Source organism: Peromyscus eremicus, chromosome 14, assembly GCF_949786415.1.
Source record: "Peromyscus eremicus chromosome 14, PerEre_H2_v1, whole genome shotgun sequence".
Taxonomy (NCBI): domain Eukaryota; kingdom Metazoa; phylum Chordata; class Mammalia; order Rodentia; family Cricetidae; genus Peromyscus; species Peromyscus eremicus.
Window position 1 is genome coordinate 37194195 of NC_081430.1, and position 27381 is coordinate 37221575.

Genomic DNA, 27381 nt, shown 5'->3' on the forward strand with positions numbered 1-27381 from the left:
TTTATTTGGTTATATGTACACCTATAGTCTTAGACTATTTCTCAAGTACTCCCATCAACATGTACATGAACACATGACATCTGATAGATAATAAAGTAGGAGAAACTTAACACTAATTGTAAAGAATAAGAACAGATTCTCATTCCAGAAAAGCAAATATCTAGCTCAACTCATATGCTGAGTCACACTAATCAGTCTGAAATGCAATGGCCCATAAGTGACTGATTAGGGAAAACACTTCATGGAGCTGAAAACCAATAACAATCTTTTCTAAAAAAAAAAAAAAAAAAATTTGTTCTAAGAATATCAGATCAAAGTTGTTAGATGTAGGTAAGTACATGCACCATTTACCCATATAATTTACATAGAATTATAGGAGTTATATGGTGTAGTTTTATCTCCTATACATTTCTCTTTATAGAAGTCGATCAGAGTTTGTGGTGGGATGATGAATGATGATGGTAATGATGAAGATGATGGTGGTGGTGATGGTGATGATGATGGAAGTTTAATTGGCTTTACAGTTCCAGAAGGGAATGGTCCATGAGGGCAGAGTTGAGGCAGCAGGTTGTTCTTATTCTTTCCTCTCTTATTTTCTTGAGTCATAAGAAATTTCACTTACAACTTCTTATTAATTGCAGAAAATAGTTTAGTACGCTGGATGCCAATAAGCATGTAAGACAGAGAACTGAGAATAACAGACCACATATCCCAAGTATCTTAATTACTGTTCTGTAACATGAATTCTAAACGGTCTTTTAATAAAAATAAGTAAAAACTAAAAATTCTGGTGTCAGATGCTGGGGTGAAAGCTGAAAGATCGGAGAAGCAGAGCGGCCACGGCCACCACCTCTGACCTCACCAGCTCCTCAGCCTGAAGGAGCTCCAACCACAAGGGCCTCAGCCAAAAAAGCCTTTAGCTGAAAGGGATGCATCTGCCGAAAAGCCTCTAGTTCCTGTCTCCTCACTCCTTATACACCTTTCTCCGCCCAGCCATCACTCCCTAGGATTAAAGGCATGTGTGCTTCTGAGTACTGGGATTAAAGGTGTGTGCCACCACTGCCTGACTCTGGTTTCTCTCCTAGACTGAGTCAATCTCATGTAGTCCAGGGTGGCTTTGAACTCACAGAGATCCAGACAGCTCTCTGCCTCACAAGTGCTAGGATTAAAGGTGTGTGCCACCACTGCCTGGCCTCTATGTTTAATCTAGTGGCTTGTTCTGTTCTCTGATCTTCAGGCAAATTTTATTCGGGTACACAATGTATCACCACACTGTTCTATCGCTGTGTAGAGACACCACGACGACGAAGGCAACTCCTATAAAAGAAAACATTTAATTGGGGTCTCATCTCGCTCATAGTTTCAGGGGTTTAGTCCATTATCATCCTGGTGGGGAGCATGGCAGAAGACATGGCAGAAATTGTAATGGAGAAGTAGTTGAGAGTTACATCCTGATCCATAGATGGGGGAGATATACTGGGGCTGGGATGGGCTTCTGAAACCTCAAAGGCCACCCCCAGTGGCATACTTCCTCCAACAAGGCCACACCACCTAATCTTTCTAATCCTATCAAAGAGTTCCACTTCCTGGTGACTAAGCATTCAAATATATGAGCCTATAGGGGCCATTCTTATTCAAATCACCACACCAAGGCAGGCCAACTCTGCTTAAGCAGATTTCTATGCAGATGTAAAGAGTTTATGTAAACCCTACAAAACCACTATAGCATTAGTGAGAGCTGAAATTGGAGCTATTCCCTTCATATACTGAAGCCATTATGTGCAATGAGATGTGGATTATAGTGACCTCATGGAGAGAGATTTGGAGGAATAAAAAAAATGTCTTACCACACAAAGCAAGAATATTGTATATAAGCATATGAAACAACTGGAGTTCCCTCAGCCCTTCTTCTGTTACGGTACTTGCTTTAAACTTGCAACTACCCTGAGGTCCACAGAGCAGCAGAATCACCTGGGAACTTTCTGGAAGTGTGTATTACATACCTTACTCATTGACCTTACTTAATGATCCAGAGTCTACATTTTGACAAAACTGATGTGTACTTCATACACTAAAGTACTTACTGGGAAACACTTTACATTTTACAAGATACCATGATGCACTAGTAGTAAATAACCCTAGGTAAGATGTACGGTCAGACCATTATTGGTGGAAGCAGAACAATCTTCTCTACACACATCAATACTGGTAGCATAACAGGATACTTTATCCTTGCTTTGATTCATATTCAACTACATTATGAACACAGGAAAAGATGAGAAACTCAGAATTCTATTAAGTTGAGTTTGCAAAATATTCCTCAGGGTAGACTTCGGCTCTCTACAGTTATGCATGAAGGTCTCCATACTAGTGTTCAAAGCATGTGAAAAAAGATCCATGAGTCAGAAGAGGTAATGCCATTGCCTTCAATGCTATCACTAAAAAATTCAATCTCTACCCAGGAAAATATCACTGCCGACACTTGGTTAAATTTACAGGCACACCCAACTTCCTGTAAGGTACTGAGTATTGTTGCCCAGATGGGAGAAATTGAAACTGGATTGAGAAATGAACTATAATCCTGCTTAATTCTATTGTAGACAGAAAATAAAAATGTGCCCCCTTGAGATTCAGAATTCAGAGCTGATTAACCTTTCAGCCCCTGAGAAACACCAGTGGTGTTTGAAGCCTCCAGAGTACAATCACTTTACCTTCAACAAAAGTTGCTATAAAACCTCCATTCTAAACCTCACAGCCTTCCCAGATCTATGGGACTGTGTGGAACACAAAGGGTCACAATGATACCTGAGCTGGCTCCATGGGTCATAAGAGAACACACTGTAGAAGGGAACTTTCTGGGGGTAGCATTCCCTGTAACCTACATCAGTGTCCCTGAACAGGGCTGAGTCTCCTTGGGAAAAGATCAGAAAAGAAACAAGCAACCAGAGGCCTGTGTTGAGCTAAGTATGGAAGGTCTTGCCTGCTGTGCTCAATTATATGTTTAGCTAAGTTGAAAATGTGTTCCTTTAGGACCCAGTGCCTCAGTAGGCTTGGACCTCACTTTGCCTTGATGCCTGGTCATGGTCAGAAAGGAGCTGCAGTTGCTCATTATGGATCATGTGTACACATCTCAGTAGGGCACTATCCATCTCTGTCTTCCCTATCAGACATCACAAGGTTAACATGGAAGATGCTACCTGAGTGTTAATCGTGTATGGAAACTGCTGCTGAGCAGAAACGGGTGGAGAGGAGTATGTGTAACGGAAAAAGTGCATTCCCTTGCTGGAATATGCATGCAGAGGGAATCGATAGACTGAGATGCATATCCTTGCAATTTCAGGTGAGAGAAGGTGACAGCTTGCATCCTTCCTAGGACACAATCAGTATTCACACTACTCTCATCTCATATATTCTTAAGCTCCAGACACTTTTAACTACCTATGGTCTGGGAGCATTTCTGTTCTCTAAAAACAAGAGCTTTACAAGTGCTGTTCTTCGGGTTTTGCCATGTAAAAGGAGAGATGGATTACTATAAAAAGGTATAGGCGCCGGGTGGTGGTGGCGGCGGCGGCGGTGGCGGCGGCGCACTCCTTTAATCCCAGCACTCAGGAGGCAGAGCCAAACGGATCTCTATGAGTTCGAGGCCAGCCTGGTCTACAGAGCAAGATCCAGGACAGGCACCAAAACAACACAGAAAAACCCTGTCTTGGGAAAAAAAAAAAAAACTAACAAAGCTTAAAAAAGGATTCTAGACATACAAGAATGGAGTCAAGCACGGCTTCTTGGTAACTGCCTTTTCTCCAATGGGCTCTGTTTGCTGGAAGTGAGCAGAAGCACGACTCCTTTAAGAGATGGCTTTCTGGCTTGATGCTAGCAGCAAAAACAGGTGGCTCTTTTAAGAAGTCCTACTACCAAATACGTATGTGGTGTTTATGAGCAGCTGACGGCATGCTACTCAGTGGCTGCATGAACCTAGAAACTTCCCAGAGTTGGAACAGTAAATGTGGCACCCAGAGGTGGAGGTAAACATGCCTCTGCCATGAGAACTAGACTCGGGGAACCAAGGCAGAGGAGCCTGCACCAGCACATGATGGTCTAAGTTAGACAGCAGTTTTTTTGCTCATGCAAACAGAAAAGTTTACAGATGTGAAATAAGGACAGATTCAGATAAAAAAAAAAAAAAAAAAAAACCTCTGAACTGGTCACAATGTATTTAAAAATGTATGTAGGCTTGGGAGAGAGAAAAGAAATAATATATACAGTATTCGCTTTAAAAATATAGTTTAAAATAAAGATCTTAAAGAAGGAACAGAGTAATAAAAAAATAAACCACATAAAATGGAAAAAGAGAGTTTGGATACTGTATGTTACTGTATTATCTTTGAATTTTTTGGTTGTTAAGAAACACTGGATTATGAAAACTGGTAGATTAAACTAACCTATATATTTTTAAAATATCTTAACTTCCAAATTTAAGTAAAAGATGTGTTGTTTAGGGGGAGAGGTTATGTTTTTATTTCCACAGAAAAAGAAAGGCTATGGATTCATTCTGGATTAAAGAAAATCAGGTTTGATCAAGGAAAATGTCCTGAAGTCCTGAGTACAGACATGGGAAAATAAACCTAAAGAAACTACAAGACACATGATATATATTTTACCTGCTCAAGCACACAACAAAAAAAATCATCTTTGACTAACTTGTATACAATACACATTCTATACTTATATTAATACCGATATGTGTGTTACTTTTAAAGTTTATGTATTTTCAGAGGAAAGGGACCAGACACCAATAAAAGTGGCCCAGATGATCCAGCATCCAAATCAACTTCAAGACTTCTGACTGAGATGATCCAGCATCACAGAATACTCTAGCCAAGACTTAACAATTATCCTGATCTTCTCAGGGACCCCCAAAGATTACCAGCACTGCCAATCAGCAGGAAGTATTTTAGAAAACCTTACCCACATTCTCAAAATGTTGGTTATAAATGCAAATTGTTGTTGGTCATAGTCAAAAAAAAAGACTAAACAAAAAATTAAATTTGGAGGTCTCTTTCTAAAAGAAGAAAGGGAAATATGATATAGAAATGATGGGGGGAAAGGGTAGATTATTGAATCTACTTTAATCCAAAAAAACAATAGTTAATCTCAAAATACTTTACAATGGTATGGATTTTATTTTATTGATACAAATTTAAAGTTAATTTTGTTATGCTGTATGTATATTTCTACTCTTGTTTAAGGTATCATGTTTATGCAGCTCTAAAAATGAAATGTATAATTAAGAAATATAGATTAATAGTCATCTTTAATAGTCAAACTTACAGTCATATTAATTAAATTTTCTAGGTATACAAAGATATATTTCAGATAGATAGGTAATCTTCAAACACTTCAAAGACCTACAGAATACGGCATTTAAAATGTTTTAATAATTTAGACTTGACGTGAGACATGTCTGCTCCTAGTGGCACTGAATTACTTCAAAAAGGATGATGGGCATCAAGGAAACAGCATATGGAGTTTGTTTTCCTTATGGCAAAAGCCAACCATATGGGCAAATAAACTTCCCTTTCCTCAATTACTAACAGTCACTGTTCAAACTGGACCTGCAGGACACAAAAAAGGTAACTGCCGAACTTTGTCAAGAGAGTTAGGACAATCCTTCAAAATTCTCTGCTTCACAGGAAAGCCTGCCGGATGTGCTAGACCTACAGGCCAGCACTGGATGCCCCAATGTTACAGAGAAAACGGGTGACTCTCTAGGCAGCAAGATGTCCCTGTCCTTAGGTACATTTCACCCTTCTGGGGTCTTTGATGGAATTGAAAACTAAATAGCTATGATTATAGTTTTCCTTAGTTATAATAAAAAGTAAATTAGATACAAAACTTTAGACTCGCCAAGATAAGATAATTATTTTCTCTAATTTTGCCAAATGCAAATGGATTGATATTGTTACTGTAATTCTTACTTAATAACAGCTTTTGTAGTATATAGTTTTACTATGTTAAGGATAAAAACCTTCCTTTTTAATTAGACAAAAAGGGAGAAATGCTGTGGAATAATCCTGTTCTACACTAGGAACTTGTATTACTCTCATTGGTTAATAAAGAACTGATAAGCTGGTAGCTGAGCAGGAAATTAGGCAAGAAAGCCAAACTGAGAATGATGGGAAAAAGGAGGGCGGAGTCATGAGAGACTCCAGCCAGCCACTGAGCAAGAAGAATGTATAGAAAATGAGGTAACATGTCCAGGCTGTTCACGGAGATCTCATCCATTTCTCCGTCATTGGGTGATCCCTGTGTCTTTCTTGGGGTCCTGTTTTCCAGGTAGCCTCCCTGGTGATGTGAGTAGCAGTCCTTGTTCCACATCTAGTATCCTCCTATGAGTGAGTACATACCATGTTTGTCTTTCTGAGTCTGGGTTACCTCACTCAAGATGATTTTTTTCTAGATCCATCCATTTGCCTGCAAACCTAATGATGTCATTGTTTTTCTCTGCTGAGTAGTATTCCATTGTGTATATGTACCACATTTTATTTATCCATTCTTCAGTTGAAGGGCATCTAGGTTGTTTCCAGGTTCTGGCTATTACAAACAATGCTGATATGAACATAGCTGAGCAAGTGAAGAGCAAGGGTCGAGGGAAAGAGAGCTTGGGGGAGCAGGAGATCCCAGCTGGATCAAGAACAGAGAGGGAGAACAAGGAATAGGAGACCATGGTAAATGAAGACCACATGAGAATAGGAAGAAGCAAAGCACTACAGAGGCCCACAGACATCCACAAAGATACCCCCACAATAGACTGCTGGCAATGATCAAGAGACAGCCTGAACTGACCTACTCTGGTGATGGGATGGCCAAACACCCTAATTGGCGTGCTAGAAACCCCATCCAATGACTGAGGGAACTGGATGCAGAGATCCATGGCTAGGCCCCGGGTGGAGCTCCAGGAGTCCAATAAGCAAGAAAGAGGAAGGTTTATATGAGTGAGAATTGTTGAGACCAAGGTTGGATAAAGCACAGGGACAAATAGCCAAACGAATGGAAACACATGAACTATGAACCAATGGCTGAGGGGTCACCAACTGGATCAGGCCCTCTGAATGGGTGAGACAGTTGATTGGCTTGATCTGTTTGGGAGGCATCCAGGCAGTGGGACCAGGTCCTGTGCTCAGTGCATGAGTTGGCTGTTTGAAACCTGGGGCTTATGCAGGGACGCTTGGCTCAGCCTGGGAGGAGGGGACTGGACCTGCCTGGACTGAGTCTACCAGGTTGATCTCAATCCTCAGGGAAGGCCTTGCCCTGGAGGAAGTGGGAATGGGGGGTGGGCTGGGGAGAAGGGGAGGGGGCGGGAGGGGGGAGAACAAGGGAATCCCTGGCTGATATGTAGAACTAAATTATATTGTAAAATAAAATTAAAAAAAAAGAAAATAGACTCACCAAAAAAACAGATAATCTCCCCCCAAAAAAAGAAAATGAGGTAACAAGTCATGAGCCACTTAGCAAAGCATAAATAGAAATATGGGTTGATTTAAGTGTAAGAGTTAGCTAGTAACAAGCCTGAGCTATCAGTCAAGCATTTATAATTAATATAAGCCTCTGAGTGATTATTTGGGACCGGGCATTCAGGACAGGAAATATCCAATTACAGCCCTCCTCATTTTCTATGTCCTACTTCATATTACCCACATCCTGCTATTCCCTTCTCTATACCCACCCCAGTGGTCTTTTTTGTTTGTTTATTTGTTTTTGTTTTGTTTTGTTTTTGGGTTTGGTTTTTTTTTTGCTATTTTGATTTAAGATTATTATCTCTGTTATAGAGTTGGAAAATTTGTATGCACAATAGCTCAAAGGCCAACAAGATTTTTACTTTTCTGTGCTTTGTCTTCCATGCATGGCAGAGCAAAATAGACAACTCTCACTGCTATTTCAATGATAAGGCAGAAAGAACTGGGAATGTACACACTTTACTATCAAGGAATTATACCAATATACATGACGTCTTCAACAGGGACTGCTAAACACAAATCGTACATTTTATTGATCGTGTAAAAGCCATGTTATCCTGAGTGGCAATTCGCCCCTGCAAATGTCTTTTGGGTTCCTTGCCTCTGCGTCCTCCATCAGACTGTCAATCATCACTCCTAGGCTATGGCCACTTTCAACATTTTCTTTCCCTATTTTTCAGTTTGTAGTTTCTTGCCTACTGTGAGCTAGGAAACTGAATAACCTAGTTTGTTTAAAAATGTATGGTAAAGAACTCATTAAAGCCCTGGCCCTAGGAGTAAAGAACATGCCTTTATACCCATGATGTTAGCCTTGAAAGATGATTTTTTTTTTTTACTTCTGACAGTGGATTGCATTCCCAAGGGTGAGGTCGTCAGAAAGTCCACCTCTGAATAAGAAGTTCATTGATATAATTCAAAGCATAGCATGTAACATTCTCCTTCTTTAAAAATGACACAATAAAGGCCTTGAAATTTAAACTATGGGCATCATGTTTGAGCTTACAACGGGAATCAAAGCCCAGAAATTTATTTACAGAGATGTCTATAAAAGGCAAGCCCTCCATTAGAAATTAATGGGTATGTTTTCATAGAATAGAGTGTATTTCCACTTTTCTTTCCCATGAGAATATTGACTTTAGTTACTCAAGGTTTAGAGAGCTGCCCCAGCTGCCCCTGTGGGGCTTCCAATCAAGCACCTTCAATTGTGAGAGACCAGGACATAAACTGTGCCAAAAATCATGAGCTAAAAATGAAGATATTTCCTTATAATTTTTGAAAGGACCTCAGACTATAAAAGAGGTCAAGAATACGAATATAAGGCAGTCAGATCAACCAGAAAATTCATAATCATTGAAATAAATACCTTTTACAGCTGTTACCTCACTCAGCATCCTGGTCCCTGAGAGGAACAACGCCCTCTTTCACAGCTGAGGTCCTTAGCTCCAGAATGTTCAATCTGTCAGTAGCAAAGATGCTTCTAGTCACTAGCAACCAGGCATCAGCCACACAGAGCCAATTCAACAACACTCAGAAAACCCCAGAAGCATGTTAGAAAGGTCTCTGGCTCTGGTTTCTACAAGCAAAGACATTTTGCATTAGTTCCCTGGAACAAGAGCTCTCTCTGTCTATCCGCCCTTTGTTTAATTTTGTTTCTCTTTTTTTTTTTTCACCTCTCATTTGTTAGTTATAACAAAAGTGTTTTTGTTCTAGCAGATAAGGGATCAAATGTACTCCTGTTCCACGAATAAAGTCCTCATTAACCTCAGCCTGTACACCCTCCTCTGCAATGCAGTATTCACGTTTGCTGTCTGCTCTCTGCAGTAGCTGCATAGCCCATCTCCTGCAATAGGATTAATAGGATTTGATTCTTGTGTTGGAAACTAAAAATAAGTCTTCGGCATAATGGTCAATTAATTCATTTCTTTTTTCTATTTTTAGAAACAATTTTATATAAGTGGATCCTTTTACAGGGAAGAAATACATGTCTAGAGCTTCCAAATTGTGAGTATGGATCCCTGCCTTCACTGGGAAATGGATTCCCCCTCACTCATTCATCTTGTCCACACCTATGCACTCATGTTTTTAAGCAAAGTCTCCACCCCACTACTGGTGTTTTATTATTATTTTTTTAATCCATGTAAGAATCGGGCTCCTCAGTACAGCTTTGACTTCATTTACAACTTCCTAGTCGCAACTCTGAAAAAAAAGGCTGAAGAGAATCATTATACTTTGATTGATGCTGGCCCATTTTTCATGCCAACATGCTCCAAAAGTATTTTGCAAAACAACCTTCTCTTCCATTTTATTTAATCTTTATATCTTGCCTTATTAGCCACTTGAGAACTAGGTGCCATGCAGGATGCTAGGTAGCGCGAATCTCTCCATTCTTGCGACCACAATGTAGTAGCTCTGCCGCTGCCAGACTGGTGAGGGCATGCATAGAGGCTGAACGTCTCCAGTAACAGAATCCGGGATGTCAGACACCGGCACACACGCAGACTCACCAGCACTGCCTCCTGAGTATATCCTTGCAGATAGCTTAGCAAAGCCGGGCAGATGGATTCCAAGGTCCCACATGGTGGGCTACAGTGTCGTCGCCATCTTTCTGCAGAACCGTGATGATTTCTTGTACCATGTGGGAAGGAGCTCTGGGATTCAGCAAGTACAGTAGGACGTTCCTTCTATGTTTGTCAGTTACTGTTGGATAAAGAACTGATGGTTTCTGATATGATTATATGATCCACAAGCTTAGTATCATCAATACAATCAAAATGAGAGTATTGACCATTAGCCACCTTCTCAACGTACTTCTTTATTGTTTCCTCAGTCATTTTCCTATCCTTGAGTGTACCATGACACAGACAGTGGATGGCAACGAGGTCACCATCATGGGGGGGGGGGGGCAAGTATATCACTGTTTTCCTGGATGACTTCAATTAATTCTGATTGAAGTTCTGGGGGTGCATGGGTTTTTTTAAAAAGTCCGAGAACACTTTATGAACCAGTGAGTGCTTAATTTGGGGCCGTTGGGGTCGAAATCTGCTTCATTTCACTCATACTGAGCTCTAATTTTCCTGGCTGCACCTCCAGCACCTTGCATCTTGTCCAGAGTGGGTTGGTCTGATGACTTGTAAAGCTGAAACGCGTTCCCATGGAGCTCTCCCTTCAGCACGTTCCTCTGGTCTAAGATGGCCTTTTCACCGTGCACACTCCACGATGGATGTTGTCGCCGAGTGCCGCAGCATCTTCGTCACGAGGCCTTTAAACCATCTGATTATCTCTGCATCCTGCTGTTTACGTCTACACAAGTGAAAAAAATTTTAACAATATTCTTGGAATGTTTAGTTTTACTTAATTCAACCGAATCTCCCCACAATTCGTCAAAAGCCTGCACTCTGTTACCGTACTGAACGAAGCACTGGATCACACGTGTTGAATCTGTGCAAAGGCATAGTTTTAATTTCCCTTTGAATCAACTTCTGCGAATCATTCATCAACTTTACTCTTTTTTTTCCCCCTTTGTCACAATCTTTTCTCCCAATCTGTTGGCTGGAACCCCAAGGCCTTAGTTCAGCTTATGACTGAGTTCCTGCTAGGCTTCAGCTCTCTCTTCCTCTGCTTGAGGTCTGCCCATTTGGGTTTCTTGGCTGCTGATTCATCCCATTTGTTTACTGTCTGGCTGAGATTTTTCTCTTCCTGTTGAATTTGTTTGCGCCCTGTAATTTTTCCTTCGGTCCTCTGCCCTCTTGTGGCTTGTTCTTGAACTGCTCCACACTCTTCTTTCCTGGTTTTGTGGTTCCTTTCTCGAGGTTCTAAGTAATTTTAGGCTCACCTTCCTTAACAACTTTCCTTGGAATGTCTCTGAAGAACTGGAATCAATGTTATTATGAAATTCATTCTCTTCTTGTGATGTCTTTGGACTCTTTCCTCTGATTTTATTTTTTCTCTTTGACTTCTATCATAATAACTGGCACATATGGGCTAGAGGCACATGAGCTAATTCATTCATTTCTTTACCAAAAAAAACTATACATTTAGTAGTAGATTAATAAATTAATACTGTCCTCCCCTGTATTATCTACTACTGAATAAAATATAACACAAAATTTAGCAGCTTAAAAGAATAAAAACATTGCTTCGTTTCTTTGGGTCAAGAATTTTAATATTTCCCTTGTTGATTTGTAATACAATGGAGAGCATAGTTTGACAAATTCTCGGTGATGTTGTGTTGTGATGAATGCTGCCCAGACATAGACCCAGCCAGAGAGGAGTATGATATGACGTGGACATGTGGGCTGTAATGTTCACAGAAATGGCTAGGAAGCTCTCGGAGGGAAGGCGTACAGCCCCGTGGGAGTGTGGCCGTGACGAGCAGGAGCCTCTCATGATCTGAGAAGAAGGAATGTACCTGAACTTGGAACGAGGGACCAGAAGCTTTGCTCTACAGCCCACTACCATGTTTGCACTAAAGACCACTAGTCCTAGGTCATGGTAACCTGGGCAGGGAGATTATAGGAGGAGCACTCCCAGGAGACATGGATATCTTCAATGGACAATTTTGCTATGACTCCCAAGTAAGCCTACCACACTTTCTTAAGACTGTTTTAAAGTCTAACATGCTTCTATCCAATCCCCCTTTCAGCTTCCCCTTTCTTCTATTTGAGATTTGACCGGCATTGATGTCTAGAAGCTCTCGAAATCTCAGCCAGCTTTCTCCCTGTTTTCTCTCACAGATATCATCTTTGACAAATTCATTACATATTCAACCTAGTCTTGGTGTTGATTTACCAGTGAACCTAGACTAACATGGGGGAAGGAAGGCTTCCTACAATAACATTGTTGAAGCCAGTTTACTGGGAAAAGACATTATATAGTTCTGCTAAGAAGACCTTGTTCGAGTAGATGGTTTACTAGATATCAACACTTAAGTGATATATAGTCCTTTACCTGCGTCCATGTTTCTCTTGAATAATTCCAGCAGACCTTTACTTACTTCGTTACCTTTACTTGCAGCATAATATGACAGATTTTTTCTAGATAATCAACATCTAAACTATAATAACTATTTATAGAGGGTTGTAAAAATTCATCTGCATAACAATTGGGAGCATAATTATTAAAAGAAAAGGTTAAAATATTAGGGTGTTATAACAAATGTGTATATATATATATATATATATATATATATATATATAGGCATGATACATCAATATAGTCACCCATCACTCAATGGCAAAGACGTTTTCTAAGAAATGTGTCACTGAGTGGCTTGCCATATATAAATATTATGGTGTGTGCTTAAACCAACCTAGGCATTCTGGATTAACCACTGACACAGCTTGTTGATGTAGTCAAGGGATGTGGCAACTAGAAATATGTGAGACTGCTTGTGTGATGCTGTGGTTGATACATTGTGTACCCCAATAAACTTATCTGGGGGTCAGAGAACAGAACAGCCACTATATTAAACATAGAAGTCAGGCAGTGATAGCACACACCTTTAATCCTAGCATTCCGGAGGCAGAAATCTGTCTGGATTTCTGTGAGTTCAAGGCCACAAGAGGAACAGAGCCAGGCATGGTGACACACATTTTCAATCCCAGCACTTGAGATCTCATGATTGCTTAGGAAAAACACGTGCCTTTAATCCCAGGAAGTGATGGCAGGAAGCAGAAAGGTATATAAGGCATGAGGAACAGGAACTAGAAGCTTTTTAAGTTTTTAGGCTTTTAAGCTTTTAGCAGCAGTTCAGCTGAGATCCATTCCGGTGAGGACTCAGAGGCTTCCAGTCTGAGGAAACAGGATCAGCTGAGAAGTTGGCAAGGTGAGGTTGAATGTGGCTTGTTCTGTTTCTCTGATCTTTCAGCGTTCACCCCAATACCTGGCTCTAGGTTTGTTTTTTATTAATAAGACCTTTTAAGATTCGTTCTACATGATGCAGTTCACTGTTTTAAAGTAAACATTTTATAAGTAGGAGTACAGTGTAAAATAATGACTAATAGTACAGTATAATGAACAAGTAAACAAAAATCTTTGATTTCCTACATCAAAAATGTTCTTAGTCTCTGTACACATAATCGATAAATGAACACTTGTCTTTATTTCTTTCAAGTGAGTTCCCAGTCCTTCTTATAAGCACATTGTCAAGCTCTTTTGTCACTAGATTTGAGTTGTGTTGGAAAGGGAGAGGAAGGGAAAAAGCAAGCTCTCTGCCCCCTTCCCCTCACCCCTGTTTCTCTGTCATGGAAGCATCATTTGGAATGAATACATCTCCATAATTCAACCTTTTACAGAAACAGCTCTGCCTTAACTTTAGTCCACCAGACAGCACATTGTCCTTTTAATCCTCCAGGATTAGCAGCTTCTTGCTATCCCTAGCCTCTGAATTATTCCGTTGCCCCTTATTACCTTTATGTAGCAAATGGCAGAATGTTACATCCACTCTGGTTGAAGTATCTAGGGCAGTTTCTGCTTCCCCACATCAATCCAAACAGAAAAAGGCAATCTCCTCCAATTTATCAAACCCTACTAACTGACTGCTGGGGATTTCTGTGATGGCATTATACTTATAGACTTTCATGTAATATCATGAAACTTAATCAACCACATGATGCAAATAATGCATAATTGCATTTTCATCAGCTAATCAAAAGCAGCGGCACCCTAGCTCAGCACATCTAAGAATCAGTCCTCCTTTCTTTTGTCCAATACAGGAGCCCCTAGTCAAACAGTACAAACAACACAGAGGGGATATGACTTCAAGCCACTAAGAGATTAAGCATGGAATCTGTTTTAGTTTCATTTGATGAACAGAATAATTTCAAACATTTAAAGAAATTTCCTTTGTCTCTTCTGTCTCCTTAAAGAAGGAATGTTCTCTTTTCTATTCTTTGTGCCATACCTGTGCCAAACCTTACTCTCGTTGCCAAGACAGGCTTAGTGCTTTTTACTGTGACCTTGTATGGATGGGCCTTCTTGTCCTCCTGTCTCCCCTTTTCCTCCTACACAATCCCAAATGATTGCATATGCATGTGTCAAGCACTTAGCAGGACAAGTGTTCGCAATTGGAGGACCCTGTCACTGCATGTACTCATCATCTCAAAGTAGAGGTAGGAAAGGGGCAGCTTGAACTCTCCAAGGGAAATGACCTACTTAGGGAGACCACAGGGGTTCAAAATCTAGTTCCTCACAAACCAGCTGCCTGACAGAGCACATTATTCTACCCCTGGACCTCTGTTTCTCCACTTGTAAAATCAAGAAAATAGTACTAACCTCATAAAACTGTTAAGGGAATCAAATGAGTTTATTCCTACAAATTATTTATAAAAATAAAAGCACAGCCGGGCAGTGGTGGTGGGCAGTGGTGGCACACGCCTTTAATCCCAGCACTCGGGAGGCAGAGCCAGGCGGATCTCTGTGAGTTCGAGGCCAGCCTGGTCTACCAAGTGAGTCCCAGGAAAGGCGCAAAGCTACACAGAGAAATCCTGTCTCGAAAAACCAAAAATAAATAAATAAATAAATAAATAAATAAATAAATAAATAAATAAATAAATAAATAAAAATAAAAGCACTCGATCCTATTAAAAAAGGGTTCAGCAGAGATATATTCTAGAAAACACCACACAACACACACACACACACACACACACACACACCACTTCTGAGAACCATAGGATTTCCTGACAAATTGGAAAACCCTATCACAAAAACAAAATAAAAACCTGCCTTCACTTTTAATGGCATTACACAGAATGCAAACAAGGACTATATATTTTATATAAATGTATAATATAATAGGATTTTGAAGAGCAACATGTGCTTCCAGTGGGTGGGGGAGACCATGAAAGTAGTTTTGCATTTAAATATGTATGCCACAATCAGAAAAGTTAGAAATCTTTTATGTTACCAGTTTTCTTTGGAAGAAAAATTGTCCTTGAGGCGGCTGTATCTGCAGACCCCTTGTTAAATGTCAAAACTCCACAGCAATTATGTTATTATAAGGTAAAATGGATGGTGTCAAATACGCTTGCTTCCTGAAGCACTGTTTAATCTACTTCAATAACCTTTTTAAAGATTAAGATGAAAATTGGTATTTTAGCATAAGTCTGTTTCAGAAATTTTAGATAATTTAAAGTTGCTGCATCATTCTGTTAAAGGTTAAAATTCACCAATTTTTTTTTTTAAAGTTGTCATCACAGCCTAGTAAACTTGAATGTTCAAAGCCAAGTGTCCTAATTCCCTAAACTATTAAATTTCTCTTTTGCGACACAACGCTGAGAGCTGTCCTCTTCCCAGAACATATTTTTCTGATGAATGACAGCACTTAATCACTTAGGGCCCGATGAAATGTATCCTCACGTGGCGACTTCACGCAAGAGAGAAGTCTCACTCGGAAGCTTTGGGAGTTCCCCTGAGACACACATCCGCAGCTTAGCCTCTTTGGAAGTTGTCGATGTATCCTGCATTTAAAAGTTGAACCTGGGTAAAGGCATTCTTTACAGGGGCTTTGCAAAACCTACAAATTATCTAAAAATACTTTCTGTTGCTATTTCTCTGCTGTAACCACTTGTGTTTATACTTATTCTTCACAATGATCATTTCTAGATACAGCCTGTGGCTTCAGGATGACCAAAGAGTGAGTCAATATAAAAAGTAAGGCATTCAAAACCTATTTACTTTTTTTTTTTTAATGGGTTCTCATGTTGGTTTAGGCGGGCCTCGAACTCACTATGCAGTCTATGTCAACAAGGATGGCATTGGATACATCGACCTCCCAAGTGTGGGGCTAATTTATAGGGTGCTGCAGCTGAAAAACATGATTTGTATATGCTAGGCATGAATTCTATAAACTGAGCATATCACCAGCACCTCTTTTTCTTGTTTTTTACTGAAAGATATTATGATCAAAAACTTTAGAACCCAATAGCCCTTATTAGCTGTGTGACCTTGAACAAAATACTCAATATCTCCGAGCTTTACTTTCCTCCCCTTTCACAGTGGAACAAGGCCAAAATTACATGAAATGTAATTTTGCAGACATTTGGATGAATGCCTGACTCATCAAATATTATTTTTTCTGCTTTTTTCTACTCTTCCAAACATTGTTTTGTGTGGCCAGCAAAACGGCTCAGGAAGTAAATGTACTTACTGCCAAACCTGAGTTCAATCCTCAGTCACAAGAAGGAAGGAGAGAACCCAAACCCACAAGTTGTTCTCTGACCTTCACACATGTCCCCATGCACAAAAAAACATACACATAGTATATGTACGTGTGTGTGTGTGTGTGTGTGTGTGTGTGTGTGTGTGTGTGTAGTAAAAAGTCAATTTGTTTTTACCATACCATCATGTCATAGTTTTCAGTCATTGATATTTTAGTGACTATTTTTTAGGCTAAGTGCATTCTACAAAATAAATTCTATGTCACTATGGCCTCTCTTTCTTCAGTGAGAGAGCTGACAGTACCCATCATGGATGTCAAGAGATAATACCACTGGACCTGCAGCTAAGAAGATTCAGTGAGGTCTCAGTTACAGCCTCTGGAATTTCAGTATCTTGTATCTTATAATGTCGTGTTTGAGGGGGGAGAAAATGGGACAGATATTAAAATAGTAGGGACTGTAGCCATTTACCCTAGAGAAAATTGTAAAAGAAAAAAATGTAAAATCACCAGGTCATATGAAGCACTTAGCTGACCAAACGAACAGAAATAAAAAAAAATAATAAGTGGAATAATTACAAGCAAACCAAAGCATGGAGGTAAGGGAATCTGAAAGAAAGTGTTGGAATGAGGGGTCGATTACAGTGACTCCACCACTGACTCATGCACCACAAAGTTAACCGGAAACTCTGTATGTGTGTGACTCCTTGTTGCTGAACCATTGAGTATGTTGGTTGATGCACCGGAGGTTATGAAAATAAATCAAGGTTTGACCATCAAAGAGCTCCTGTTAGAAGTTTGAGAGCCTCAATTTCGTCTTTAACACGAATCAGAAAAGTATTAAGTATTTAAAAACCATGAAGTTACAAGAAACATACTTATGTTTTAGAAGCAAAGTGGGTGATAGAGCATCACACCTTTTCAAAATGAGATTGGGCTGTGTTCCAGGTGGAGTGGCCAAAGCCGGCTTTGTCTCAGGTTGATCACATCCAGGGAGGATATCAGAGCATGTAAGAAGCAAGACTCCCTGGTGTGCACTAGCTGTCCCTTGGTCCTCCACTTCTAGTATATCTTCCCATCCAGGTCTAAGGTACATTTTCTTCAAACTAATTCCATCACTACTCTGAAAATAGGCACAGACCCCATGAGTGGAACAAGAGATACTGAAAATGTCAGGTCCCATGTAAAGGTTACTCAGCGGGGACATATCTTACTTCAGCATGCCCCGCCTCCTTTGACGGGAGAATTGAAAAGGTTGCCAATGCCTGTTAGACAATCTTACTGGAAAGGTCCTTTTATCTCTTTTAGTTACAGGATCACAGGAAGCTGAAGGTCTGGATTTTCAATAGAAGATGAAGGTCCACTTCATCTTAAGTTTAAAACACAGGGGATCATAGTACCACAATAGGAACAGGCAGATCCTGGGACAGAGCAAGCCGCTGTATTTCCAGAGGGAATTATCCAGGCATAATTATTAGTGGGAGCTTTGATAGGCTCACTTATACTGTTATGTGGGACCTTCCTTTGATACTGAAACCTCTGGCCCTTTAACACTCAAGGATAAGAGTGTTAACACATTTGTGCAGTCAAAATAGTGACATTCGGGGACATCTTGTTAGTGTTACAGGTAAAACTGGCTGAACTTTCTGCATTTACAGTGATCAGCCATCATGATGATGGGAGTGTGCTTGGAGGGTGACACAGTGTGCAAGATTCTGTTACAGCAAATGCCCTCCAAAAGGACTCCATGCCATCCATTTCGGCATCCGTGCAGGAAGAATGACTTCAGTGGTCCTGTGGATGTGACTGCATTGCCAATGAGAGTGATGAGAGTGTCCATTCAGAAAAGTCAGTGGATTTATCAGGTTTATTCAACTCTAAGTCCTTAGGATCTGCCGTCATTAGCTTGAGTAATAACTGTAGCATCTGTAAGTGAAAACAGTCTTTTACATGAATGATCACTTCACTGAGCAAGGAAAGGTTAAGGGGAGATACCAGAGATTACATTTCAGTATAGGAGTTATCCTTAGCTTCTGCTCACTTTAACTGATACATATTAAAGAGAATTTTATAACTTCTATGTGCTGCAAAAACTTGGTGTCATTGTCAAGCAAGATTTATGACTGGAAAACAGGAAAATTCCCTAAATAATGTTTATTTTAAGAATTGTTAATCATAATGAATTCTTTGTCTTTAACCACTTTAAAATTAACGATTCCACAAATCACAAGGACAAAGATAATTAGAAAATTAACTTAGAGACCAAATCTAAAGGAAAAGGGATGCCACATAGATCTTTGAAATCTTAAATAGTTTGAAGAAACACTTCAGTATAACTAACATAAGGAAGTTGGATGTGGGGCAGCATCATTTAAAAAGGAGTATGCTTAATGGCAAATTGCACTGTTGTCATATCTCCTGGTAGTGAGTCTGGAAACAAAATCATCAGCCACTACATGGAATTAAGCGTAGTTCATAAATAACACTTGTCTCGTAATAGACTGCACTAAGCTAGACAAATACAGAACAGTTTTCATGTAAATGCTGACTTGCTACTGGCACTAAATTATTTTAAAATGTATTCTATAAAGGAATATATGCACAAGGCTAATGTAAAAAGCCTCATTATCGATCGGTTTAATAGTTTCAGTGAGTTGGGAATTAGCCCGTTCTTTGGCTCACACCCAAGAAATTTGCGAGATGAGAAAGGCAGCGGCACCCTGAATAAGAGCGCGTCTGAAACACGCTGTTTAAAGAAGAAGGGGAAGATATCAAGGCCTTCTTTGGTGGGGTAAGTTAGTGTGGCAGCTGGCCCCTGCAATCCACAGCACTTGCCCTGTAAGAGTTTCCCACTCCTTGAGAGAGCCACATCTCCAGACGCTTGCCAGAGCCAATCTTTTCTTAGAGCAGACGGGCACTTCTTCCGTGAGTGTTGGAATCTACTCCAAGGAAGCTGTGTCCTTCACGTGCCTTGGTTCCATGTATGTGCCTCCATAAATATGATTTGAGTGCTTCAGTATTTTGAGTGCTTATACCTTTCAAATAATTTATAATAGAAAATTAAACTTTTTTTTTTTTTGTCTGCCTCACACTCTTACTTTGGAGACCATGCACTGGTGCCAACTTTGTGTAAAGATAATTTAGCACAGCTCCAATATCATTTTAAATTAGATTTGGTACAATATTGATACAGCCATATCTGAATGGAATGGCAGAAGTCATAAAGCAAGCACAGCTGCTTGACAAAGATCCAGCAGAGCTGAGCCACATGATGGCTGCAATGCCACCTTTGGTTTTCATCCCCACCTGTTACATACTTGGAGCACTTTTAATATTTGTACAATTTGAGGATATTAGATGGATGGAAAATTCCTTATGAATCATTTATGCCTTTTCCCAGGAATGCTGCTTCTATGCTTCCCCAGGAAAGTTCTGAAAATACTATTCCCCCCACTTTTAGGGAGATATCCTTATCTTCTTGAAGGTCTTCCTTACACTTTGACGGTTGTGACACATGAAGAAGCAAGAGGTCTCTTCATGAGGCTATGAGACATTCTTGAAACATCTGTTCCTGTACTTACGCAGGAACAAGATATTCAAAACAAACTAAACTCAACAAGATTCAGTGGGCTAAAGGAGCTCAGATTACAAGCCTCTTCCCACTATATACTCAGACAATTTTGTGACATACAATTCTGACCTACACAGAGACATACTGATGAGCAAAGTATGGAGTGGAAAGATGATAAAAGTATGAGGTGTCAGGACCTCCCTCTCTTAGAAAAGTTAGGTCATGCAGAGCAACTATAATGTCATATGACCAAGGAACAACAGAATGCCAGGATTAAACATATAGACAAGTTCTATAAAGATATAAATGAGAATATTCATTGTAGTATGCCATAATTTGAATAATAACTGCATCAGCTTTGGCCTGAGAACACTTTTTCTGGGCACTCTGACCACTAAGAGTTAATAATACACTGCTTGGGACATGGCAAAATGGCCAGGGTGGTTGAAGATTTTGTTTTGGTCTAGAGTCCTTGAAGAAACCAAAGCTACCAGCCTGAGAACAAGCTGTCATATGCCTCTAGATTCTCAAAACTAGGGTTATAGGGTTAATAAGTAAGAATGAAAACTCTGTTTATTAATGATGTCAAAACTTGAGGAAAAATGATTGGAAACGATAACTCTGTTCTGTCATAGTTTATTAATGATGACTAAAAGATGAGCAAAAGAAAGTGAAACACACATCCAAAAACAAAAATGATATGATCTATGTTTTGGAACATCATGAATGTATCCCTGCTTACTAACCTCTATATAAATAAATAAACACTCTGGCTGCTAGTCAGTCAGGCTGCAAGATTCTCCAGACCACCATGGCCTGGCCCACTTCCTTCCCCCGCCGACTCCTCATATCCTCTGCAGGACCCATCCACTGCCAGGTGTGGTTCCCAGGACAATACTATTAAAGGATTTAGCTAATGAGGCTTTGTTTATACTGAAAATAACACCTACCAAACAAGTGAAATATTAAGCTTTCTGCAGAATAGTTCAGGTAATATTGTGAACTATGGCCACAGAAGATAATGCAGTTCTTATGCCAAAATGCTTGAAATCTTATGCTGTTGGCCAAGGTATGTCACTCACCTTTAAGGACTTTTGGAAACAGTTAAAAAATAAAATAATAAAATCCACATAATTTCTAGTTAAATTACCAAGTGGCTTTTCCACATAATTTGTAGTTTAAAGCACATATTATAGTAATATATTTTGAAATTCATAATTAAGAAGGTATCTAATTTAGATTTTTTTCCCTTTCTCATCTGCAACATGTATACATTAGAATAAGGAAATCTGTTGTTAGGAAATAAAATTCTAGGAGCAGGAGAGATGGCTCAGTGTCTAAGAGTGAATACAAAAGAAGGTGTTCGGTTCCTAAGATCCAGGGTAGATGGCTCACAACTGCCTGTAATTCCAACTCCAAAGAAATCTAATACCTGCTTCTGGCCTCTGTAGGCAACTGCACTCATGTGCACACACCCCCACAAAGACACACATGGATTTTCATAATTAGAACAGAAATAATATAAACTTTTAAATTAACTTTTATTTCAGTACTCAGTCACAGTGAAATGACTAACAGCAAACTCCCTCTATCCTCATAGCCATTATATTAAGAAGATAATTACTCTTTCATCACCCAGGAAACTGAATTGGACAACACAGAATGGAGGAGTGCAGTTCCTGCAAGGATTAGAGCAGGGAGCCGAGAATTACCGTGCATTTCCTTAGCATCATACATTAAGTGGTGTTTTTAAAAAAAAGGAGAGACCTTAAGCAGAATACATCAGCTTTGCTGATTTAAATAGACAGTGATAAGAGTACAGTAATGATGTATTGACTGCAGGTGTATCTGCTCAAGACTGGCCAAATACCTAGCTCCTTGGAAGTAAAGCGGAGTTTCATGAAAAGACATTTGCCAGGGAATGAGCACACATAAAGAGACATAAAATGTAAGCACATCTCTTCTCTCATCATTGTGACCAATACATAGTAAGAGGCAACTTAAAGGAAGAAGGGTATATGTTGTCTCAAGGCAGAGAAGACGCAGTGACAGGAGTGACTCAAAGCTATGTTAACAAGAGTATGAGGCTACATGTTCACATCTGGACAGAACAGGCTGTATAAGAGTGGAGAAAGGAGGAAGCAGGCAGGTACCAGACTTCATCGCTCTCTGCTTCATGGCTGAGTACAGCTCAGGACTAGCCCCTTCACACGCCTGACTCCATGCCTTCCCTGTGGTGATGGACTACACACATTCTCAGATGTAAGCCAAAATAAACCCTTTAGTTGTTTTTTTGCAAGCATTTTGTCACAATAATGAGAAAACAGCTAGCATCGAAGCTAAGTTGAAAAAATAATTCATGAAAGTAAAATTATTAATTTCCAAAACGGAAAATAATGACGTATAGAGCAAATAAAAAATCAAAGAGAAATCTGACAAGCTTGCATACTACTATATGAGTAATTACACTAAAAGTAAATGGCTTAAACACTTGATTAAAAGGCGGAAATATTAAGTAAAACACAATACTTAACTATAACCTGGCAATAACACACATACTTTATTTATTTTAAATATATATTTCCACTTTTTATTTTCTTTTAGTTATTCCTTAATGAGATACTATATGCACATCTGTAAAGTTGGAAGTATAATAAAAACAATTTCCCAAGTTCCATCTGTACACATGAGCTTTAAGATACAGCCCATTTCTTTCTCTTTTTTTTTTATTTTTGAGATTTATTTTCCCTTCCCTCTTCTCTCTCTAAGGCCTCTCATATACCTCTCGCTATTGTCCTTCAAATTCATGGTTTCTTTTCCACTAGTTGTTATTACATGCATATATATATATTTGTATATACATATATATTCCTAAATATAACCTGTTCAGTCCATACATACTTGTGTGTATGTTTTTTGGGCTAACCACTGGACAACCAGTTGATGTGCTCTTCCTAGGGATGGTCACCTCTCCAGACCCCAGCTTCATTCAGTTGCCTGTTGTTCTTTATGTAGGGCTGAGGCCTCATGAACTTTCCTTCTTCTAGTTTGGCATGTTCTTTGGTATCATCCTTGTTCAGCTCACATTTGGACAGTCATGTGGGTGAAATTCTATAGGTGTAACTTTTGATATTGCTAGGAGACATGATCCCACAGCAAACTCCCCAATCCTCTGGCTCTTACCGTCTATCCTCCCCCTCTTCTGCACCGTTCCATTAGGTACGGCAGTGTCAACAAACTTTATACTTTAAATATAAAGGCATAGATAAACTACAAGCCAAAAGGTTTAAAATGAAATATTACCAAAAAAGGATCATCAAAAAGAATCCAAGACCAGCACTAGTAATATTAACAAGAAGTGGGAATACGATTAAAGTTGGAAGGATGGTAAAGAAGGTAGGTGTTGGCAGATTGATTATAATTTCTAAAGAGATTGGCATAGCTAAGACTATGGGGGCATTTGAAGTTAGACTAAACACAGTTTCATTATGATATGACCAAGAATCTATGCAGGAGCAAAATATTATCAAACAGATATGAATTTCACCCAAAGGCTAAGGGTTTGTGCACTTTATCTCTCGATGGTGGCACTCTTTGGAGAGGTGCTACAGCCCTCTGTACATAGGTCTAGCTTGCAAAGTTGGTATGGTAGGGCTACAGGACCAGGGTGTGTGGGTATAGTCTCAGTACCAGCCTTTTACTTCCTGAATGTTAATACAGTGAACTAACATTTCATGCCACTACTACCAAGGACAAAGTCCATTATAGTCAGACTTTCTTTGGGCCAGCTCCCAAATAATGACATGGAGACTTTTTATTAACCATAAAACCTTGGCCTTAGCTTAGGCTTGTTCACAGCTAGCTCTTAAAATTTAGATTAACACATTTATGTTAATGTATGTTTTGCCATATGGCTCATTATCTCTCCTCAGTACTTTATGTCCAACTTCCTCCATGGCTAGCTGGTGAATCTCCCATCATTTTTTTTTTTTTTTTGCAGAGTTTGTATCTCTACCCGGAAGTCCCACCTATCCTCTCCTGCCTAGCTATTGGCCATTCAGCTCTTTATTAAACCAATCAGAAGGTGCCTTAGGCAAGTGAGGAAGGACATAGGCAAATCTTCACATAGTGTATAAAAAGATTATCCCAACAGTCCATCCTCTGTCATACTTTCGTACCATGTGTCTTAGTTGCCTTTCTTCTGCTATGATAGAACACCATGACTAAAAGCAACTTAGGGAGGAAAGGGTTTGTTTTATCTTACAACTTTCAGGTCATACTCCATCCCTGGGGGGAGTCAAGGCAGAAAGCTGGAGGCAAAAACTGAAGCAGAGGTCATGAAGAAACACTTTTTACTTGCTTTTTTCTCATGATTTTCTCAGATTGTTTTGTTGTCATTGCTGTGGAAAAAAATAATAATTTTATTGGGAATAAATTTTATCATACAATATATTCTGATTATAGTTCCCCTCCCCCAAGTCCTTCCATAGCTTCCCTACCTCACCTTTCCCCTAAATCCACATCTTTTCTTTTTCTCTCAAATTAAAAACTAACAGGCATCTAAAAAGTGATAATAAAAAAAAATTAGATAAAGTCAAACAAACAGAATGGGATAAAAGAAACAAGCAGAAGAAAAGCCAAGAAACACATACAGACACCAAGATACACATGTTTACACACACAGAAATCCCATAAAAACACAAAATTGGAAACTATAATATATCTGCTTTTTTTTTTATACAACTCAGGACTGTGTTGCCGAGGGTTGGCCCCACCGACAGTGAGCTGCACTCTTTCACATCAATCATTAACCAAGAAAATGCCCCCAACAGACTTGCCTACCTTCACACTGATTGAGTCATTTTCTCAACTGAGGTTCTTCTTCCCAGATCATTCCAGCTTGTTTCAAGTTGACAGAAACTAATCAGAACATCATGACAGAGTGCATTCTCTCAGGAACTGGGGCCGTGGCTCAGTGGCTAAGAGCGCATACTGCTATTCCAGAGGATCCCAGTCTGGGTCCCTGTCTCCACATTTGGTGTCTCACAGCCACTCAGAACTGCAGTTGCAGCTGTCTCTGAAGCCCCTAAATTCTATAGGCACCAGAACTCCCATGTACATATTTACACAAGACACACAGTTAAAAATAAAATAAATATTAAAAATAAATAGAAATAAATCCTTCAAGTTAAATCTTAAGGCATTTTATCACAGCAATGAGAAAAGCAATTAATGAAACATGTATTTGTTTTTATTACTCTCTAATAAATTTCCACAACCACATATTTATTACTTTATAGCTTCTGTGGCTTAGAACTCAGAGATGGCATACATAGCTCGGTCCTGCACCCCGAGTTTCACAATGCCACAACCTAATTGTCAGCTGGGCTGTATCTTTTCTAGAGTACAACCTTCCCTTCCAAGATCACATGATTGTTCTTTTTCACTTGCTTAATGCATAAATATGACATATACAAAAATAACTATCTCATTATCAGACAAAATATTTCCTTGTTTTTATTTAATATTTTCATGGTTTTAAAAAATCTAGCTATTTGATAACTTGTCTATGAAATTAGGAAAAGATCATTTGTTGTCTTTTTTCTAGATGGCTACACATTGCACAAGACTATTAAATCTGTTGTTTCACTATTGACCATAACTGCTATTTTAATGAAAAACTACATTTCCATGGTTACTTCTGAATTTTCCTACTATATTCTACTGTCTATTGAAATATCAACATCACATTGTTTTTGATGATTATGAACTTACTACATGCTTTAACATGTAATATCAGAGACCACATCCCCACCCTAAATAAACATGTACACACACACACATGCATGCCCACACACATACATGCACACAATGAGCCCTCTATACATATGGATTCTCTGCCCATTAATTCAACCAAACACAGATAAAAAAAATCTAGAATAAATAAATTCCATCCATTCTGAACATATGTAGATTTTTTTCTTGTTTTTATTCTCTAAACAGTATAACACAAATCCTATTCACATAATTTGTTCTTTTATTTTAAGTAATCCAGAGATGAGTTCAAATGCCTGGGAGGGTTACATAAGTCATATGCAAATACTACACCTTTTATATGGGACAAAACTGCCAGATTTTGTTACCCACAGTGAGTAATATAGAGGAATCCTAGAGGTGGCTACAAATACTCCTAACAACTATGAAGAGGAGTGCATGCTCGCTCGCTCTCTCTCTCTCTCTCTCTCTCTCTCTCTCTCTCTCTCTCTCTCTCTCTCTCTCTGTGTGTGTGTGTGTGTGTGTGTGTGTGTGTGTGTGTGTGTGTGTACTGACCAATATATTACTTTAGTTAATGTCATTTATCTTCTTGCCAAAAAGATAGTTGACTGAATGAGAAAAATATTTGCAACAATTAGCACTGAAAATTAATATATAAAAGTGCCAAATCTTCCTGGCTAACAAAGTATGCAGATGTTGAATAAATTATGGTACACAAGCTTTTAAAATCATTTCAATGCTCAGTCAAAAGTCTAGAAAAAAAATCCCCCAGAGCCAAACATAAGTAAGAAAACGTTTTTTTAAAATATGGGCTCAGAACTCTGTTCCATGTGACACTAACCAAAATCTGAAGCCCGGTTTGCAGAATAATTACTCTAGGAGCTAGAATCTGGGCATCTTGCTAACCTACTTATGCAGTGCACTCAGATAGGCTTCGCCCTCCACAAACTGCTTAGAAGTAAACATTTCATTTGTCCAGCAGAAAAACTACAAGCAAATCTCCCTGTTCCTGCTGCTCATCCTGAAGAAGTATTCAGGGGATGCTCGTGAGAACCAAACCCACTCCAGTATAGTTCCTGCCCATTCATTCATGAGCTGTCCCCATAGTTTGGAAAGAGCTCATCACTAATGCCATAAAGCTTGCGTCAAATCTACCTAAAGGAAATGACTTGTCTTCTTTATTCTGCTAGCAGATTTAATTATTAATTACTCTGCACACATAGACCAAATCTAACCAGGTCATTCCTGCTAAGGTTGAGTTGCCAAACGTTTAAACTGTAAGTTTTGCATTTAGGTTTCTAAAAATTTCACCAATAAATTATCTTTTTGGTTCTGAGCCTAGTCTTTAATGGCATCATGATGGG

The 27381-nt window shown here is 39.2% G+C and overlaps 2 pseudogenes; one reads left to right on the plus strand and one right to left on the minus strand.

The window, feature by feature from the left end:
* Positions 1-9580: 9580 nt before the first annotated feature.
* Positions 9581-11972, minus strand: LOC131924596 (pumilio homolog 3-like; annotated as a pseudogene).
* A 6369-nt stretch (positions 11973-18341) lies between these two features.
* LOC131924597 (large ribosomal subunit protein eL8-like) overlaps positions 18342-27381 on the plus strand; it is a 57377-nt pseudogene continuing 48337 nt past the window's right edge.